Source organism: Mixophyes fleayi, chromosome 5, assembly GCF_038048845.1.
Source record: "Mixophyes fleayi isolate aMixFle1 chromosome 5, aMixFle1.hap1, whole genome shotgun sequence".
Lineage (NCBI taxonomy): Eukaryota > Metazoa > Chordata > Amphibia > Anura > Limnodynastidae > Mixophyes > Mixophyes fleayi.
In genome coordinates, this window is record NC_134406.1 from 246,894,781 (window position 1) to 246,910,936 (window position 16,156).

Below are 16,156 nucleotides of genomic sequence, written 5' to 3' on the forward strand. Positions count from 1 at the left end.
TTCAGTGAAGAGCGGCACAGAGAGGATGAAGACAAGAAGAATGAAGCCAGAAGCCGATATAAAGGTAAGTAAAGAAACAGAGGCAAAGGGAGGAAAACAGAAATGCACCGAGTAATGGAAGGAGAGGGGGGAGAAAAAAAAAAGGCACCGAGCATGGCACAGTGATGAAGGAGAGGGGGGAGCAGTATGGCACAGTGATAAAGGGGAGGGGGGGGGGCAGCATGGAACAGTGTGATGAAGGGAAGGGGGGACAGCATGGAACAGAGTGATGAAGGGGGGAAAAGCAGCATGGAGGCCACGGCATGGTTGCGATGAAGGGGCACAGTATTGTGTGTGATGGCACAGGGGGCTTGTGGTAGTGTGTGTGATGGCACAGGGGGCTTGTGATAGTGTGTGTGTGTGTGTGTGTGTGTATGTGTGATGGCACAGGGGGCTTGTGGCAATGTAGTGTGTGTGTGAGGTAGGTGGTGTCTAATTAATGGGTGCTATTTTGTTTGTGGGGTGATAGTGGGGCAATTTAATAGTGGGGACTATTAATTTAAGATGGGGTGGTTTTGGGGCTATTGAATGTGGGGGTGAGCTTGGGGAGAATGAGGTCTCTTTATTAAATGTGACTATGAATTATTTAATGTCCGTGATGGTTGCGGGAAATAGGTATATTTATGATATGTAAATACTATTCATTTATTGCTGGGGCTGTTTGCAGGGAGGGAAATAGGTTTATTTATTAAATGGGAATACTATTATTTTAATGTTGGGGCTGGAGGAAGGCCTAATTATTACTCCTGCGTGCTATTGATTTAATGCCAGGGCTGGTTGTCATTTTCTAAATGTGCCCATTTTTCAATGTTGTGATTCTAGTGGGACAATGCCAATTTTTGGTGAGTGTTCTGCCCAATGTAAGGGGCAGGCCAAGACTGTGAACTGTTTCTGTACACACTGCATTCTTTCTATACTACACTATGGTGCTAGATGCCCTGAATGTCAGGAGTGCTAGGACATATGTCACACTCCGGTGAGCGGGCAATGCACCCCTGTGGCAATGGTATACACAACAATGCAGGGTTTTTTCTGTAGGAGGGTGGCCTAGCGCTTTTCGCCTGCTAGCCACACCCCAATGTTGCATAGCTATGCCCCCAATCGTAAGAACACTCCCACTTTTCCAATGCCGCGCAGCGTCGGTGCAATATTTTTTGAGAAGCTGAGCTATGAGGGGGGCCCCATGAAGTTGTTATACCGGGGCCCTGAATTCCTCTTGCAGCCCTGCATATAGTTCTTAATTAAGAAGCTGTTTATGGAACTTTTACTCCTATTCACATAAGCTTTTCTGATGATTCTCCAAATACCTGTCTCCAAAAAAAATCGTTCCTAACTGTATCACCTCTGCTAATTGTTCAAATAATTAATTCACCTTGCTATTGATATTGTTACTTATAATTTTTACAGTCACTCTGGATATTTGTTTATTTGGCAACTGATAACACACAACTCATAACCCTATAATGAAATGACATTCTGGAAAGGTGTTATTTTACTTTTAATATTACCTACAAAATTATTTGTCTTCAGTTCCACCTATGTTTTCCAGTACTTCAAGTTGAACACTTGCATCTGGAAAGAAATTAAACATTATTCTAGATGTTTTTTCCAAAAAACATTCTTTATCCATACAAAAATCTAATGATATAATAAAAATTATGTGCTATCACAAACAAAGGGCCCCTTCAACTATTTTGCCAGGGAAGCAGACAGGGTTGCCATTTGGGGTTAACTACGGGGGTATATCGATGTGGAGCCCAGCCCCAGCAACCCAAACAGAAGGCTGAGCCAGGAGTCCGTGTGTTATATGCTACCTACCGTACTGGAAAGACCTGATATATCATTCTGCATAGCTTCCTGTGACTGCTGGCCCTGAGGCTGCCCTATACTAGGAGTGCAGTGGATTGAAGGTTAATTAGCTCTTCTGATATGATCTGACAACTGTCACCAAGTTAATTTAGTTGTCAAGCTTTGTAATATGTATACATATACATGTAGATCCTATAATTTATACAGTATACAAGCACAAACATTTTTAGAGAGGCGCTTGCAGGACTTGAAGTATGTATTTATTAATCATATCAAACAATCACTTCTTTTCCAAGATCTAAGCGATTGCCCGAAACTCTAATAGTAGAGATGCTCGGGTTTGGTTTCCAAAAACCCAGCCCTCCCAAACTTAGCATTTCCGACTACCAAACTGAGCCAGCTCGGTACTTTCGCGACCACTTAGAACTGAAAACGAGGAAACACATCATAGTTGCATCATCGGATCTCGTGAGTTTTGTATTGGAGTACTGCCATCCACGGAGATTTGGCGCCATTTCACAGACAGACACAGAAGGAGTAGCAGTGTTCTTGTCAGTCTCCAGTGTAGTTGGCCAGCATCAGCTAAAACAGAAAAAGGAGGGGTGGCAGTGTTCTTGGCAGTCTCCAGTGACATTATACTGTGCCATAGCTCACACTGAAACAGGAGGGAAGGCAGTGTTCTTCTTCTCAGTCTTCTCTCCAGTTACATTGCTCTGTGCCATTGCTCATACAGAAACAGGAGGGGTGGTAGTGTTCTTATAAGTCTCCAGTGACATTGTTCTGTACTATTGCTCATACAGGAACAGGAGGGGTGGCAGTGTCCTTGTCATTCTCCAGTCACATTGCTCTGTGCTATTGCTCATACAGAAACAGGAGTGGTGGCAGTGTCCTTGTCACTCTCCACTCACATTGCTCTGTGCTATTGCTAATACAAAAACAGGAGAGTGGTAGTGTTCTGATAAGTCTCCAGTGACATTGCTCTGTGCCATTGCTCATACAGAAACAGGAGGGATGATAGTGTTCTTACAAGTCTCCAGTAACATTGCTCTGTGCCAGTGCTCATACAGAAACAGGAGGAGTGGCAGTGTTCTTATAAATCTCCAGAGACATTGCTCTGTGCCATTGCTCATACAGAAACAGGAGGGGTGGCAGTGTCCTTGTCGCTCCCCAGTCACATTGCTCTGTGCCATTGCTGTTACAGAAACAGGAGGGGTGATAGTGTTCTTATAAGTCTCCAGTGACATTGCTCTGTGCCATTGGTCACACAGAAACAGGAGTAGCAGTGTTCTTGTCACTCTCCAGTCTCCAGTCACATTGCTCTGTGTCATCAAAATGGATTCACATCAGTCCACAGAAGACCAGAAGCACCGAGCAGCTGCTGGCACTAGTCATGGTGATAGTAATCCCTCTACATCATCTGCTAAAGCCTGTATGTTTAAGTGCATAGTGGTTTTAAGTCAGGGAAACAGAAATGTAAAATAAAAGCTTTTACCTTGGTAAAGAAAAAACTCCTGTAATCAAGGCAACATTAACTGCAGAAAAACATAAAATTGCCAACATGCCATTCTACACATGTACACTGTATGAGGGCTAGATCTGCAACTGTCAATGAGGCATCTTCTTGTAAGGTCAGTCATGATGACGATGCAAGCCCTTGTCATTCAGACTCGAAAAGTGGTGCCCAAATACTTTTATTAAAAGCCGAGCTGGAAGAAAACAGTAAGGCAGAAGAAACTGTATGTTCAGATTTAGAAATGACACAAATCCTGAGCAGAGTCTATCCATGAGTGCTATATGTAAGTCTGACCTTTCTGATAGTGTACTCATAAAGAAGCATCCTTTCAGCATTTCTGCAGATGTGTGGATGAACAGCCCAAGTGTAGCCGATGATATACAAATTGAGGATGCCACTTTGGAATTGCAACAGGATGAGGGGGATATTTGTGTAGCTGATGACGGCGTTAATGAGAATGTTGGTGACGATGATGTTGCTTGTGTAACTCCTGCACCAGTGTGTCACATGCCGGGCAATCTGCACACCCGATCCCCAGCGCTATTACCTGCCTCAGCCAACCGATCGCTCCATCCTGGGTGCTGACGTCTTCGCTCCGAGTCTGCGCATGCACAGACCCGCTCCATTCATTTACTCTGCTCTTCTCCTATTGGCTAGGGATTTTGGCTCCAATGTTTAAAAGGCACCTCCACTGAATACTCAGTGCCTGTTCTTTTAGTTAACTTCCTGGTACTAGACTAGTCTAATGGTAACCTCCTTGTCCCCAGAGCTGACACTCTACACTACTCTCATCTCCATTCCAGTGTGGTAACCTGCTGACTTCAGTATCTACACTTCTCAGTGTACCTGCCGCCATCCCAGTGCTAACCTGTTTGTCTGCAGAGCTGACTATCTACCCAGCGCTTCACCTTCATTCCAGTAGTAACATGCTGACTTCAGGACTAACACTTCCTAGTGTATCTGCAGCCATCCCAGTGGTAACCGTTTGTCCGCTGAGCTAACACTTTGTGCTACGCTTCTTTGCTGACCATCCCTGCTGATTCCCCCAAAGGGTTTCGCCCTGAAGTCCTAGTAGGGGCCACGACCTGCGAGACAGACACAGCTAAGACCAAACCGCCTTGCGTCGGTCCCTGGTGAATACCGTTTCCTCGTTAGACTTTGCGCCCTACCCGAGTAGGGCTAATCTGGGCAAACCTTAGGAACGATCTTCGCAACCGTGACACAGTGGAAGCAGTTCTTGTCAGAGAAAAGAAGATGACCATTGTGATGCCTGGGTATAAGACCAAAAATTTCCCCTCTTATATTTGGAATTATTTTTACCCAAATCCTGACAACAGTTGTCTAGCCATTTGCAGCATTTGTAAAGCCACAGTCAGTAGAGGTAGGGACCTTAAGCATCTAGGAACCTCATCCATGTTACGCCATTTGAACAGAGTTCATGGGAAGTTTTTGGAAAAATCCAAAACTTATGCTAAAAATATAACAACAAGCAGTCCAGCATCAGCTAGCTCCCTTCTCTCACCTAGATGCCGAAACCTGCAACCTACAACCACAACACCATCCTCATCAATATCCTCCCGCTGCTGCTGGGGGTGGATCTTCATCCCAGAAGCAGACCAAGAAGAATACTACTATTAGTTTACAACAATTGACTGTTAAACAATCCTTTGCAAGAGGAAGCAAGTAGGAAAGCTATCACCCAGTCGCTAAGCGGATCACAGACGTCATGTCAACTTTGCTAGTATTAGATCTGCATTCAATATCCACTATTAATGCAGCAGGTATTAGACAGTTAATTGAGGTCTTGTGTCCCCGTTACCAAATTCCATTACGATACCATTTTACTAGACAAGCTATTCCTCACCTCTACCAGAAGGTTCGTAAATATGTAATGATTGGGCTGCAAAATGGCATTCTACCAGCTGTACACTTAACCACAGATATGTAGGCAAGCGGAACTGGACAAACTAAAGATTACATGACTGTGACAGCCCACTTGGTTGTCGAATCGCCTTCAGCAGCAGGAACAGCAGCAGCATGTACCCAACAACGCCAGATTTTTCAGAGGCAGACTAATCTGTGTATCACCGGCTTCACTTAGAGCCATGCCGATGACAATTTGTTACAAAAACTAAGGGATGTTATTGCAACGTGGCTTATCCTGCTTGGACTCTCCTGAGGATATGCCATTTTTTATAACGCCACCAATATTGTGAGAGCATTAAAGCTGTGTGAATTCCATCACATTCCCTGTTTTACTCACACAATCAACTTGGTGGTACAGAGCTTTTTGAAAAATGACAGGGACATGCAGGAGATGCTCTCTGTGGCCCTTAAAATTTCTGGACATTTCCGGCATTCTGCAACAGCATGTAGGAGATTGCAGCAACTACAAGAATAATTTGATTTGCCCTGCCAATAACTGAAGCAAGAGGTGCTAACAAGGTGAATTGCACCCTTTATATTCTTCAGAGGAAGGGGGTACAGCGAAAAGCCATCAGTCATAAGCTGGGTACACACTACACAGTTTTCAACCAATAATCGGCTAAATCAGCCGACATACGACCGCTCGTTCAAAAGTCGGGTCAGTGTGTACAGTGACACGATGGTCGAAAGTCTGCCCAAATGGACGATTGTCGCCTCATTTGGTTGGTCGTACCGTTTAATATTTTCGTTCCAATCTCGTTTCCGTTGTGTAGTGTGTATAAACTGCCGACGATCCACAACAGTGAGTATGAAAATACAGTCATTGCTCACGACAACATGGCTGTAAAAAGTCGCTAACGTGAGGTCCGCTTTTCCCTTTCTCGTCCTAAACATGGCTAGTGTGTATGCAGTCCATGGACCGAGCGATCGGAACATCGATCGCATGTAAAATCGCTCGGCATGAAAAGTTGGTCGAAATTGTATACCGAGCTTTATAGTTTGTTACTTTGTCCTGTTTCTGTGTCAGTTTGTTTAACCTTTTTAACATATTTCCAAAGGACAATTCCATCTTGCACTGTTTGACATTTTGGGCTTGGTCTATCAGCTTGTGTAGCAGTCAACAATTGAGGTTTCAGCAGTATTATTAGGTCGCTAATTCACATGGTGGACAGTATGATTAGGTAGACTATTCAAATGTGGACAGTATTATTATAGGGTTAGGGATATGGGCAAGGACAGTTCTAAGGACAGGAATAGGGAAAGGTTTAGGGATAGGGACAGGGATAGGGGTAGGGACAGGTATAGGGATAAGGACAGGGTTAGAGTTTGGGATAATACTGTCTACATTTGAATTGGCACACATGACATGAGGGAAGTGGGGAGGGCATATGCCCCATTATAACATATGTTCCCCTACTATCATTCCCTCATCATATAAGTGCCGGGGTGGGGGGGCAAGCACTGCTCTTGCACACAGGTGCGTGAAATTCATAAAACGCCACTGATGGGGACCCATCTGTTTGTGTAATGATAGAGGATGGGGATGACTGTGTCCATAGTGGATGAGGCTGCCCCTCTATGTCTGTCTGCAGTGTATAAAGTTACATATCACGGTAATAAAAGAAGAAACTTAGTAATTCTAGCTATACTGGAACTGGAATCATAGAATCATATGCAAATTCAAATAAAACAAGCAAGTAGCTAAAAATTAATCTAATCAAAAGGGAAATGCATATTAATAATGTTTGTTATAACAGGTTCTTTCTTTAGTGCAATAGGTGCGTTGGGTGGAGGGGATATGTGAGGGAATATTTTGCAATGCTTTAGTCTCCAAGGGGCTGTCATTAGACGTATGTGTTGCGTCTTATAGACTTTTTGGATCCCATGTCAGCTTTGGCCGGCCTCATGAACAATGTGCATCTCTTCACATGTAAATCCTGTATACTGTTCGGATGTTGCATGTGTGAAGGTGCTGGGCAGAGAGAGGACATGTGCAAAGGTGCTGGGCACAGCGGGGCATGTGTGTAGGTGCTGGGCAGAGAGAGTACATGTGCAAAGGTGCTGGGCACAGCGGGGCATGTATGAAGGTGCTGGGCAGAGGGTGGCATGTGTGAAGGTGCTGGGCAGAGGGTGGCAGGTGTGAAGGTGCTAGGCAGAGGGTGGCATGTATGAAGGTGCTGGGCAGAGGGTGGCATGTGTGAAGGTGCTAGGCAGAGGGTGGCATGTGTGAAGGTGCTGGGCAGAGGGTGGCATGTGTGAAGGTGCTGGGCAGAGGGTGGCATGTGTGAAGGTGCTAGGCAGAGGGTGGCATGTGTGAAGGTGCTGGGCAGAGGGTGGCATGTATGAAGGTGCTGGGCAGAGGGTGGCATGTGTGAAGGTGCTAGGCAGAGGGTGGCATGTATGAAGGTGCTGGGCAGAGGGTGGCATGTGTGAAGGTGCTAGGCAGAGGGTGGCATGTATGAAGGTGCTAGGCAGAGGGGGGGCATGTGTGAAGGTGCTGGGCAGAGGGAGGGCATGTGTGACTATAGCTACTAGACAGAGAGGGGGCATGTGTGACTATATCTGATGGGCAGAGAGAGGACATGTGTGACTATAGCTACTAGACAGAGAGGGGGCATGTGTGACTATATCTGCTGGGCAGAGAGAAAGGAGATGTATGAAGGTGTCGGGCAGAGAGAGGACATGTGTGAAGGTGCTGAGCAGAGAGAGGACATGTGTGACTATAGCTACTGGACAGAGAGGGGGCATGTGCGACAATAACTGCTGGACAGAGAGGGGGCATGTGTGACTATATCTGCTGGGCAGAGAGAGGACATGTGTGACTATATCTGCTGGGCAGAGAGAGGACATGTGTGACTATAGCTACTGGACAGAGAGGGGGCATGTGCGACAATATCTGCTGGACAGAGAGGGGGCATGTGTGACTATATCTGCTGGGCAGAGAGAGGACATGTGTGACTATAGCTACTAGACAGAGAGGGGGCATGTGTGACTATAGCTACTAGACAGAGAGGGGGCATGTGTGACTATATCTGCTGGGCAGAGAGAAAGGAGATGTATGAAGGTGTCGGGCAGAGAGAGGACATGTGTGAAGGTGCTGAGCAGAGAGAGGACATGTGTGACTATATCTGCTGGGCAGAGAGAGGACATGTGTGACTATAGCTACTGGACAGAGAGGGGGCATGTGCGACAATAACTGCTGGACAGAGAGGGGGCATGTGTGACTATATCTGCTGGGCAGAGAGAGGACATGTGTGACTATATCTGCTGGGCAGAGAGAGGACATGTGTGACTATAGCTACTGGACAGAGAGGGGGCATGTGCGACAATATCTGCTGGACAGAGAGGGGGCATGTGTGAAGGTGCTGAGCAGAGAGAGGACATGTGTGACTATAACTGCTGGGCAGAGAGATGACATGTGTGACTATAGCTACTGGACAGAGAGGGGGCATGTGTGACTATAGCTACTGGACAGAGAGGGGGCATGTGCGACAATAACTGCTGAGCAGAGAGGGAGCATGTGTGACTCTACGGCATCACATCTGCTATTCGCCAATCCCTTGTTACTGAGACAGATATTGATGGGTATGGGTTGTTTTCTTGAGATCTACAAATTCAGTCCCTGAAATCTGGGGTTCTAGTCAAATGTCCTTCTTAATCTCTCCCCTGGAAATGACAGTATGTACTGTACTTCTTCCCCTAAAACATATTATAAATACATACCAGTTTGGTTTCTCTTTTCTCTGACTCAATAGCTTACAGTTTCCAGACTTTGTTGATTAAACACAGGAAATATCATCAGAATAATGTATTATTTATTTTCAGTTGGCTCCTTCCTGAAATGATAACTGAGTAGGCGTCATACTCAGTTTGGCTTAAATCTAATTAATTGTTAATTAAATAGACTGTAGATTGCAGCCACTAAATACAATGCACGCAGTACTTTCATACTGTAGCTGGAAAATATATCACTAACATATCCTGGAACACTTTACTGTTGTACATTAATGTACATTACTGTAGTGACTTATTTCATATAATGGCGATATGTACACAAATATAGCAACCAATCACATTTGTTTTTATTTTGTAATCTGTATTAGAAAAATGACAGGCTCTGGCCACTGTAGATCATTGCTCACACTTGTTCACATTTGTTTGCATTTTTTGTTCACCTAAGTTAATTTTATCCTTTTTTTTAAACAAATAGGACTTTTTGTTGGTACCATAATAGTAAATATCTTTTTGATGTATAGGGGTTGATGCACACGCATAAATAAAACATACACATTCCATGATTCTTCCCTTAGCACTTTATAATGATAATATAGGTACTAAATATGTCATAAAATAGGTTTGGACTTTAGAGACATCCTAATTCTATGTTAGAGCATGTTAACGTGTCCTTACATTAAGGTCACTCTGTTAAAGCTGCAATGAGTCTTATAAGACCTAGGGGTAGATTTGTCAAACCTTCTAAAAAGTAAAAGTGTTGGTGTGGCTCATAGTAACCAATCAGATTCTAGCTATCATTCATTTAGTACATTCTAATAAATACCTAGAGGGGAAATCAATTGGCAGCGATACTGTAAAAAGTAACGCGGCCTGCGCACTATTATATTTATTATGGTAATAGTGCGCATAATTACCGTTAATATGGTCATTTCAACCATACTAACGGTAATGGGTTTACCGTGGAGGTATTCTGGGGGAAATTTAATTCCTCCCCTAGAATCTGATTGGTTGATATGGGCAACACCTCCACTTTTACTTTTAAGAAGACTTGATAATCTACTCCCCAGTCTCTCCATCCTGCAGGGAAACACTGATTATTACATCATCTTCATCATTAGCGTTACAGACAGCCCCTAGAAATGCCCCTGGAGGCACAGAATTGAGTGATCTCTACCCTTGTCTTTGTGCTTAGGAGGTTATCAGATGTACAGAAGGCAGGCGCGGGCTGGCAGGTTTCAGCCCGGGGGGCGCACAGGCGGCCGCATCACATGACACACGATGTGGTCGCGTCATTGATGACGTGGCCGCATCACGTTTCATTTTATGCGGTCGCCTGTGCGCTGACGCTGCCGCATCACATGTCGTGTGATGGGGCTGCCAGTTATTACGCTGAAATATTGCATCGGCGGGGGGAGGGGGGCTTGGGCGGCCGGCCTTAACAGTGGTTAGACCGAGCGGCCCCCTGCCCCCCGTCCCAGCCCGCCTCTGATAGAAGGTCACCCAATTGTTTTCTGCATGCAAGCTGGGTTTCTCCTAAATCGCTAATGATGTCAATCACAATCACTGTCCTATGTAAGGATGTAAAAATTACACTTTCATCCCCGCGGAGGAGGAGGAGGAGTGCAGACATAAATTTTACATCTGTGTTACTGGGAGTATTAAAGAGTGCTCTGTTTGTTTCAGCCTTAAGACATACGATATTTCCTTGATTTCATGGGAACAGACCTCACAGACAATATATTTCCGTATAAATAAAGACTAAATGAATATAATGCTCTAAATCCCTCACTCGTGGTTGGGGTCTAATACAGATGTATTTTAATTTATACATCATACAGTGAAAAGAGAATGTAAGTACTCAATGAAGGAGCATAGATCCACTAGAGCTTTGTCTCTGGAATATGAAAGGTTAAGGAAAAAGGTGAATGTGACATAAATAGACTGATATAATGCTTCCAGTTTTAAAATTCCGTTCTGAAATCTTGTGGTTATATCTCTACAACTTTTTTCATGGGTAAGAAGTTTTGTAACTGTGAAGAAGTGTTAAACATTCTGAGCACTATATTACCACAATAAAGTAGTTTTCTTTGTCCTATCATCACCTTGTTTCTATGCCTGGAGACTTTTCATCATTGCGAATTTATATGATATCTGTTTTAAGGGAAAGACCCCTTTCACTATAAGGTAAATACGCTGTCATAAGATCTCCCCCAGCTATTGCTGTAACAATTATTACTTTCGGTAGGAGAAAGTCTTTGTGACCTAATTTAACAAATAACACAAACAAAAAAATGTGCTTTCCGGTGATTTATTTAGCAATAATGAACATAAATGCAATTTCCTGTGTCAGGCGTAGGGATGATTAGTAAATCAATAGAGAGTAGTTTGAAGGGAACAGCTTTAGATAAACACAAGAAATGTGTTTTAGTTTGGATTAATGACACAGATATATCCTAAGATCCAAAGAGCTCTCAAAGACCCTCAGATGAAGGATTGTTGATGTTCATGTTTCTAGGAGGTTGACAAAGCAATTTCAAAGGGTTTCATGTTAATTATTTTACAGTACAATGGATTATTAACAAACGGAGAAGAATCCAGGAACCCCAAGTTTACATCAAACGTTCTACATCCATCTCCTTCCACAATCAATGTCAGTATATGTGAGTCATATAGAGTTTGAGCAACCTTAGTCAACATGGAGGTTTGGAAGGAGGAGGTGTCAGCTCTCAAAACAAATATAGTAAATGCACAAATGATATGTGCTAGAGATCACCTGGATATTAATAGATAATATTATCAATTATTTATATAGCACTGCTAATTCCGCAGTGCTGTACAGAGACTATTTGTCACACACATCAGTCCCTGCCCCATTGGAGCTTACAGTCTAAATTTTCTAACATACACACACACACACAGACTATGGTCAATTTGATAATAGCTAATTAACCTACAAGTATATTTTTGACATCTGGGAGGAAACAGGAGCACCCAGAGGAAACCTACACAAACACACGGGAGAACATACAAACTCCACACAGATAAGGCCATGGTCAGGAATCGAACACAGGACCACAGTGCTGTGAGGCAGAGGTGCTAACCATTAAGCCACTGTGCTGCCCTGACAATGGCTTATTTATAAAAACTGACACACAGAAATAGACTTTCTCCTGCTGTTAGGAATATTATTGACATTTTCAACTCTAACCAATAGAAGCCACTTGGTCTTGAACCTGCTCTTAATCAAGATGGTCAGTATTACTTCTGCTTCTGTTATCTGATTGTGCTAAAGTTGGACTTCCTGCTACTGTGTATGACCCTACTTATGTTTGAATACTTGTTTTTGGCTCACACCAAAATTTGTGTGTAAGCCTGATATATATCTGAATAAATGCTTTGTGTGAATATTTGCCTACTCTTCTAGAATGTCCGTGAGACTCCCAAAATCCAGGTAGGTCTCCCAGACTTTTGGGAGAACAGGGCATTCTCCCACATCTGCCCACTTTCTAGTGAAGTAGGCAGATTTGAAGCCTCCATGATGTGATTCCACTGGATTTGCATAATTTTGGCCAGCCCCCCATGGTAAAACAACGCGTTTGCATCATTGCCTCACGGGGTCGGTGCCAAAATGGTGCGATTCATCTAGCCCCGCCCCTGCACACCCACCTCCGACCCGGATCTCCTGCAGACCAACTTTAAAAAGTTGGGAAGTATGTTTGTGTGATTGCAGCTTATATATGAGTATCTGCAATTCTATACAACTGCTTTTGTATTGAATGTTCTTGAGAAACTTTCAGTATACTGGCTTTATTTAAAATTAGCTCAATTGGCAATTGGACTTCAGCTAAACTCATCAGTATTGTGACATTTGCACTCTGTATTAGTAGCATGGTAACTGAGAGCAATGGTGTCAAAAGAAAATCCACCTGGGCATGCATGATGTGTGGGTGGGATACACTGGTCTGTCTAAAAATGACTAAAACCCTACAAAAAAATATCTCACACTCACTCATTAAACACCAAGGGCTAGATTTACTAAGCTGCGGGTTTGAATAAGTGGGTATGTTGCCTATAGCAACCAATCAGATTCTAGCTTTCATTTATTTAGTACTTTCTACAAAATGACAGCTAGAATCTGATTGGTTGCTATAGGCAACATCCCCATTTTTTCAAACCCACAGCTTAGTAAATATAGCCCCAAGTACTGTCACCTCTAAGATTTAGTTCAAGGGCTAACACTCTTAGAAATTCTTCAGTTATTCTCTGACTTATAGCAAATTGCAATCACAACCTAATATAATCAGAGATACTGTAAATCAATGAATTCCCTGTATAAATGTAGTGTAATAAAAACCAAGCCTATTTGACACATTAATTATTTAACAACTCAAAGACAAAATGTTATTAAAATGAAAAAATCACAATGCTTATGGAATAAAAATGGTGATAACCTGACATACAGAAATATAAATGCAAGAGTTTTCTTAAAACAAATGAAGAAACAATCATAGCGCATTCACATAGAGTACTCCTATGCGTAATCTGCAGCCTGGGGAAGGCCAGTGTTAGGCCTCCTGCTAATGCAGAATCCTATAATGTAAGACTATAATGTGTCAGTGTGTGGGGGCCGGTGTAAGACTATAATATGTGAGTGTGTGGGGGCTGGTGTATGACTGTAATGTGTGAGTGTGTGGGGGTCAGTGTATGACTATAATGTGTGAGTGTGTGGGGGTCGGTGTATGACTATAATGTGTGAGTGTGAGGGGGGTCTTAATATAATGTGGGAGGTAGGCTATTAACCTAATGGTGAATTGCAGGTGGGGGCTAATTATTGGATGCTATTTTATTTGTAGGGCAATTGTGGGGCAATTTAATTTAATAGTGGGGCCTATCAATTTAAGATGGGGTGATTGGATTTTTAATTTAATGCTGGGGTGGTTTGGGAGCTATTAATTGAATGTGGGGCTGTTTGGGGAAAATGAGGTATATTTATTAAATGTGATTATGAGTTATTTAATGCCTGGGGTGGTTGTGGGAAATGGTTATATTTATTAGACGTAAATGCTATTTAATTTCTTGCTGGAGTTGTTTGGAGGGAGTGAAATAGGTTTATTTATTAAATGGGAATACTATTAATTTAATGTCAGAGCTAGTTGGAAGGAATTAGATGTATTTATCAAATGTGAATACTAGTATTTTAAAGTTGAGGCTGGAGGGAGGCCTAATTTTATAAAGTGGATGCTATATTGATTTAACAGCAGGGCTGGTTAGAGTTTTCTAAATTTCATGTACTCATTTTTTTTCCAAATAGGGCCCCCAACATTCCAGGATCCAGACAACCAGCAACTGATCTAAAGACACCAGCAGTCACAAATGGTGACAATGACCAAACAGGAGAGATCAGGACTGTCTGCCAACTGTCCTGAATTTGGTGGGTGACTGTCTCGCTTAGTCAGGATTTGGTCTGACTACAAGGACAGTTGGGAGATATGTCCTGCTTCACACTGTACTGCTTGTTAAGGCAGAACTGCGTGCACCTAACAGTAGTGCACACAGTATTGCCTGTGTATTTGTCGAAAATGTGTCTAATAGTCAAATTACATATATTAGGGTAATTGGAAATAGATTCTGCTTGTACTACGCAGTTGCTCCATAAATGCTCCATGAATGCACTTCACCATCACTTTAGGTAACCTTGCAGACACATCTTTTTGAACCAAAGAACCCGTGACTAATGTCAACTCACTTCCCGAATCCACCAGGGCCAAAACAGCATGCCTATTCACCAGGTCAGGCACTCAGAATGATGAAGGACTCCCCATGGAGGAAGACATAGCACAGCAACTAGGAAAGGTTGACCTCCGCCGAGCCATAGTACAGTCCATTGGTTCCTGTTGTTTTGGACATTCAGCACGGAAGTGCCCAGGTTTATTACATTAAAAACAGACAGGTGGAGAAACTTTTCTTACTGGCTCCACCAGCCATGGTGTCCACTTTGGCTTGAGCAATAGCTTTGAATTCTCCTCTATCACCATAGCAAGTTCCTCATAAGACTGTGAATCCGCTTGTAGCACCCATCTCTGTAAGCTCCTTTCCAGCCCACGGACACAATGTTCAATTGCAAGTATCTCCAACATGCGGCCAGGTGATTTGGTATTTGGCTGCAATTAACTCTTTATCACTTTAGAGAGATCAGCCATCTGTGAGCGAACCGATTTTCCTGTCATGGTAGCACTGAGCTCTCCCTGCTCAAGCCACACCTATTCTGGCCATGTTTTCAGCTTTTCAGCTTTTACTTCCTGATAGACAGCAGCTTGCTCATCAGATAAATAAACATAAGCACACTGAGCTTCATCGTTCAAACATGGTGCCAGCTTCTCCGCCCTGGTTCCTGGTGGCCATTTTAGTCTTGTGGCGACTTTCTCAAAGGCTAAGAGATATGCCTCCACATCATCTGAGGTGGTCATTTTCTGCAAGAGAGGCACCTCAAACACATCATGCACCTGTTTCACTTGTGCTAGCTCTTTGTGGAAGAACTTGGTATTCTCTATCTGGGCCTCTGCAACCTGGGCCTGCTGTGCTTGTTGTGTAGCAGCTACAGCTAGTAATGCCCCTTGCTGTTCCTGCTACCTAGTCGTCACATTCACCAGAGCCCTCAAAAGTTCCTCCATATTGCTATTTTGGTGTGAAGGAAAATGAAACTTTGCTTCCCTAAGCATAAGTTAAACAGACTTGTTTGTGGGAAAGGCTGTATATTACTTGTAGTTCACAACAACAATCAATCAATTTCATACACCTGCTTTGTGGTTAAGATTTGAATCACCTATAATCTCCATAGATTTGGAGCAAAGATTTCGTAATAAACAGCTTTACACATTTGCTTTGATCAGGGGAGGGCTGGCAAATTTTGGCCTGGGGCAAGATTCGATTCAGCAATCTATTTTAAAGGAAAAAAATGCAGGTGTCCCAGTGACACAGCACAAGGTAGCCCACAATGGGACCGGCTAGGGGGACAGGTGCCCCCCTGTCTCCCAGCCCAGCCTGCCCCTGGCTTTGATTAAGGTTTGTGTCACCTATAAATTCCTCACATTAGCAGCAAAGATTTTGTCAACAGTTTTACATATTTGCAAACAA